The sequence below is a fragment of the Sorex araneus genome, chromosome 1, assembly GCF_027595985.1.
Source record: "Sorex araneus isolate mSorAra2 chromosome 1, mSorAra2.pri, whole genome shotgun sequence".
In the NCBI taxonomy this organism is placed as follows: Eukaryota; Metazoa; Chordata; class Mammalia; order Eulipotyphla; family Soricidae; genus Sorex; species Sorex araneus.
Window position 1 is genome coordinate 27,292,964 of NC_073302.1, and position 6,278 is coordinate 27,299,241.

The following is a 6,278-nucleotide window of genomic DNA, read 5'->3' on the forward strand; positions in this document are numbered from 1 at the left end:
ATCCTTAAGTATCTATACAAAAAGTTGTCACCTAAAGTCACAGTTCTCTGAGATAACCACCATTATATGGGTTATCAGCTTTACTGATACCTTTTTATGTATTCCTGTAGATGTGTATATATGTGCAGATTTTCCTAAGTGAGAAAGTATCATTGATTTTTTTAATTATATTTTTTAGATGGGGCGTGACATACTTTATTTATTTGTTGCTTTCTTTGGGGGTTACACCCACGATACTCAAGGGTTACTCCTGGCTCTGCACTCAGGAATTATTCCTGGTGGTGCTCGAGGGACCATATGGGATTCTGGGGATCAAACCCAGATCGGCCCATGCAGGCAAATGCCCGACCCTCTTCACTATCACTCCAGACCCCAGTATCATGGATTTTTAAATCACTTTCCAATTCCATGCTCCCTCTGCGCACGCTCCAGGCAACCCTTGCTGGCAATCTGAGACATGTCTTTCCCTTCTCATGCAAACCTTTCCAGTCTGGGGTCTACAGCTATGTCCCATCTTTGATACAATAATATCACAAGCATCCTTGCATCTCACTCTATAGTGCTCCTGGAAACCCCTCCAAACTACCCAACCCCTTCAAGAACTCTTTACCATTCTTGGGTTGTTACACTCATGTGGTCTGTTTATTTGGGGGTCATATCCAGCAGTGCTCAGATTTAACTTCTGACTGCACTCAGGAATCACTGTGAGCTCTTGGGAGAACCGGCTTTGAGACACTGAGGGCCTCACTTCCTTAGTAGTTGGTGAATATTTACTCAAAAGATAGGAGGGGGGAAAGGAGAGACTAACCATGATGATACCCATGCTGCAGCTAAAAATAATTGGTTTTTATTTGCTTTTATTAGATTTTTGACCTTTTATTAGCTTCACTGGAAACCCCATCCACTGGGTTTTCTTTCTCAGTAAGCAATGCCTACACCTGGCTTGCAATCTTCAAAGAAAGGAGTCCTAGTGAAGAGTTCCTTTCCTTGGGGCTGGAGCCATAGCACAGTGGGTAGGGTGTTTGTCTTGCACACGGCTGACCCGGGTTTGATCCCCAGCATCCCATATGGTCCCCTGAGCACTGCCAGGAGTAATTCCTGAGTACAGAGCCAGGAGTAACTCCTGTGCATCGCCGGGTGTGACCCAAAAAGGAAAAGAAAAGTTCCCTTCCCACTTCTGTCTCCCACCACCCTAATCCCTAGCCCACCAACCACTGATTTCTTTGTCAGAACTCTGGACATACTTTTGGTTTCCTATATTCCTCCAGTACTCACCTCTTCCACTGATGATCAGTTGAGACCTGGCTTTTCCCCTAGAGGACTGATTTTTTTTTCCCCATTTTCAACCACAGAGGGGCTGGAGCGATAGCCCAGCAGGTAGGTCACTTGCCTTGCACGCAGCTGACCCAGATTCGATTCCTCTGCCCCTCTCAGAGAGCCCGGCAAGCTACTTGAGAGTATTTCGCCCCCACGGCAGAGCCTGGAAAGCTACCTGTGGCATATTCGATATGCCAGAAATAGTAACAACAAGTCTCACAATGGAGACGTTACTTGTGCCTGCTCAAGCAAATCGATGAGCAAGGGGATGATAGTGACAGTGACAGTGACAACCACAGAGCCCATTCCAGAGTCTTAGAATGCAGCCAAGCCAAGGGTGGTCTCACTATACTCTCGCACATCTGCGTTGGTGCTGGAGAGGGTTATGCTTCTGCAGGTGGGTCTCCTTGGATGTTTTCTCCCTCTCTGCTCGCTATCTGCCTGACAGCTCAGCAGACAGAGGAGGTGAATTCCTGTGCCTGTTCCACTCGCTTTCCAGGAAGCCTTTCCCAGGGCTCAGAATCCCCTGGTGCTGAGAAAGATCACCTGGGGTTTTTAATGGGCTTCTGCCACCTGATTCTCATTACCTACTCATGAGATGGGCTCCAGGGTATAAATGAGCTGCAGAGACGCTGAATAACCTGCCCCAAACTCCACAGCATGAAAATGGCCCTGCAGGGACAGAACCCCTTCCCAGCCTGCTCTCCTGCCAAGCCACCTTGAGGGACTGCCCACATCCTGGACTCTCTTTCATACATACACACACGGAGGTTAAACTGGTGGATTTAGGGATCATCAGGTTGCCTGGGAACTTGCCAGCTCTATCATTTAAAGCACATTAAAGGGGTCTGGAGCAATAGCACAGCAGGTAGAGCGTTTGCCTTTGCACGTGGCTGACCCGGGTTCGATTCCCAGCATCCCATATGGTCCCCTGAGCACCTCCAGGGGTAATTCCTGAGTGCAGAGCCAGGAGTAACCCCTGTGCATTGCCAGGTGTGACCCCAAAAGCAAATCAATAAATAAATAAAGCACATTTCAGGGTGCTGGAGTGATAGCACAGCAGCTAGGGCATTTGCCTTGCACATGGCTGACCTGGGTTCGATTGCCAGCATCCCATATGGTCCCCTGAGCACCACCAGGAGTAATTCCTGAGTGCAGAGCCAGGAGTAACCCCTGTGCATTGCCAGGTGTGACCCCAAAAGCAAATCAATAAATAAATAAAGCACATTTCAGGGTGCTGGAGTGATAGCACAGCAGGTAGGGTATTTGCCTTGCACGCGGCCGACCCGGGTTCAAATCCCAGCATCCCATATGGTCCTCCCAGCACCGCCAGGAGTAATTCCTGAGTGTAGAGCCAGGAGTAACCCCGTGTATTGCTGGGTGTGACCCAAAAAGCAAAAAAAATAGCACATTTCAGGTCTCCCTGACCTTGGGCCAGCTGAAAAGTGGAGACTATGGGACTAGACTCATCAGACCCTTGGGAGACCACAGCACTGCCCTCTCAGTGGGAGGTGAGCACAGACCATCTCTGAGGATGTAAGTGCTCTGGGCTGGAGTGATAGGGCAGTAGACAGGATACTTGCCTTGCATGCAGCTCACCTAGGTTCGATCCTGGCACCCTGTATGGACCCCTAGCCCCGAACAGAGCCAGGAGTAAGCCCTGAGCACTGCTGGACGTGCCCTCCCCTCAAAAAACACCAACAACTCTGATGCCTTCCTTGGCTCTGGGCTCCTGGCACCAAGTCCTGGGCTCAGCAAGGTTTGGATTCGGGACAGGGCTCAGCACTGAACAGCTGTGCTTGCACTGACACTTGATAAATGACTCATGATAAATGAGACAAGCAGGAAGAGATGATCTCGACCAGCAGAGGTGAGGGCGCTGGCACTTTCCAGAAAGAATGATTTTCCCCCTGCGCCTAGACCTCACAGGTGGCCTGAGGGGCATGGGGCATCACAAGGTAAGCCCAGGCCCAGCGAGAAAAAGAAGGGCCAGACCCCTCCAGGGGGCTCATTGATAACCAACTGACTTGTGGCTTGCGAGTGATCCCAGATAGAGCTCAAACTAGGTTTCTGAGTCTGAGACTGTTCTAGGCAGGGTGTGAGAGTGAAGCTCCCAGGGACTCGGCTCTCACCACCCCCTAAACCTGCCCCCAACCACTGTAGCACTGTCGCAGAACTGTTGTCCCATTGTTCATTGATTTGCTCAAGCGGGCACCAGTAACATCTCCATTGTAAGACTTGTTGATACTGTTTTTGGCATATTGAGTATGCTGCAAGTAGCTTGCCAGGCTCTGCTGTGTGGGTGGGATACTCTCAGTACCTTGCCGGGCTCTCCGAGAAGGACGGAGGAATTGAACCCGGGTTTGCCGCATGCAAGGCAAAAGCCCTACCTGCTGTGCTATCATTCCAGTCCTCCGCCAACACTAGTAGCGAGAATGTGGTGCATCCCATTCTGCAGACACCTGCATCTCAGTTCAGAGTACCTGAGTTTGCTTCCTTTATGCAGGTCACTGTCTCCCTAGTCTCTTGTATTTCCTAAATAAAACACACACAGACACACATATACACACAGACCCACACAGACAGGCAGACAGGCACACAAGGACACACACACAGACATACACAAACACACACATATTTTGCTTTGCTTTGTTTTATTCTGTTTTGATGAATCACCTGTTTTTCTTCCCAGTTGCAAGTTGTCTTTAAGGATATATAGATCTATTCTTTCCAAAGTCAGAATCATTATAATCGCTATCCCATTGATCATCAAATTTCTCGAGCGGTCTCAGCAACCTCTCCATTCGTCCTATCCCTGATATTTTAGAAAACTCTCTCTACTCAGTCTTCCCAACGATGCCGCATTGGGGGCTCTTTCAGGGTTAGTGGAATGAGACCCAGCTTGTTACTGGTTTTGGCATATGAATACACCATGGGAAGCTTGAGAGGCTCTCCCATGTGGGCAGGAAACTCTCGGTAGCTTTCCAGGTTCTCTCAGAGGGAGAACTAGGCTACAAGATATCACGCAGCCACTTTGCAGCCACGCGCTTCCGGGAGCTTGCTTTTAAGTCTCTGAATGTTGGCTGTTGATGGGATTATACGGCACAGGGGGCAGAACCTGGGTGTGACCACCTAGCTACTGGCAAATGGGAAATCTGGGCGCAAGAGGCCCAGTCTTGATCCCAGCAGGCTTGGAGGTCTCAGCCCCGGGTCCCACACACCTGGGTTCCTCTGCCGGTACCTCCATGCTTGAGGCTCATCCAAACATGTGGAGAGGGGCCTTGAGCATGGCTGTGGCTAGGTTCTGGAGGTCTTCGGCCACCGGGAGCTCTGCTTGGGGCGGGGAGGGAAGCTGGAGCCCATCCCCTCTGAGGGGCCCTGGGGAAGATAGCCAGGCGTGTAGACAAGAGACCCTCAAGTCAGAATCACTTTGGATATTGTAACTATCTCACGGTGATTCAATAAAATTAAAAAAAAAATTTTAGGGGCCGGATAGCACAGCAGGTAGGGCGTTTGCCTTGCACGCAGCCAACCTGGGTTCGATCCCCGGCATCCCATATGGTCCCCCAAGCACTGCCAGGAGCAATTCCTGAGTGCAAAGCCAGGAGTAACCCCCGAGCATCGCTGGGTGTGACCCAAAAAGCAAAAAAAAAAAAATTTTTTTAAAAAGAATCACTTTGGATAAAGACAATTACTTGTGACTTGAGGGGGAGAAGACACAGGAACATTTCCTTGTCCACTCAGGGAGGCTTGAGTTAGAGGGATGCTGGATCAGACCGAAGAAGAGAGCAAACAAAAAGCTGCCCCCAGATGCGTTCTGTCTGCCACTCAGCACAGCAGATGTGTCTGTTTCTCCCCAAAGCCCTGGACGGGCGTCTCTAAAGGGCTGGTCATGCCAGAAGAAGCTGCACAGCGGCTTAGAGCGTCTGCGGGTAAGTGTGAGCTCCGTGATCCTCTCGCATCACATGGTCCTGCAAACCCTGACACTGCCAGCCAGTTCTGGCCACATGGCAGCCGTTGTATGTGACCACATCCCAAAGGGGTACAACCCCTACCAGTAGAACAACTGCTTGAAAGTAGGAGTGAGCACCAAGGCCAGGGAGCATGACCTCTGGAAAGCACAGAGGGGGAGCACCACAGCGACCCCTCGCGAGCACCACAGCATAACTTGTTTATTTTCTTCCTTTCATATGAAGTCAACCTGCAGACCATTAGTTTTCTTTTCCCTTCCTTTTCCCCATTGATCGAGGCATTGTGATTTCAATATTGTTAATGATGATTTCCCATGTACATTGTCCAATAACACGCCCCTCACCAGTGTACCCACCTCCCTCCCTCAGGATCCTAATGTCCCCCCTTTTAAACCTCTATCCCCTTACAAACTCAGTTTTGTGGATCAGTTCTTTTGTTTGTTGCCTTTGGCTCTTTATTGCTACCTGTTGTGTATCTTTCAGTCCCACGCATGAGTGAGATCATTCTGTATCTACGCTTTCCTTCTGACTGACTTCACTCAGCATGCCATCTCCTAGTTCCACCCAAGGGATTGCTGAAAATTGCCAGATTTTGTTCTTTCTTAGAGCTGTGTGGTGTTCCATCGTTGTATATATCTCAAGTTCTTTTTTTTTCTTTATAGGTCACACCTGGCAATGCATAGGGGTTACTCCTGGCTCTGCACTCAGGAATCACCCCTGGCGGTGCTCAGAGGACCATATGGGATGCTGGGAATCGAACCCAGGTCGGCCGCGTGCAAGGCAAAGGCCCTATCTGCTGTACTATTTCTCCAGACCCATATACCTCAAATTCTTGATCCATTCATATGTATTATGGTAGTTTCCATATTTTGGCTATGTACTAAATGGTAATGAACATAGGTGTGCTTATGTCCTTTCAAATGAACACTCCTATTCTTTGGGAATAAATGTCACACAGCGGTAACTTCTGTGTCTCAACTCAGCATGAGA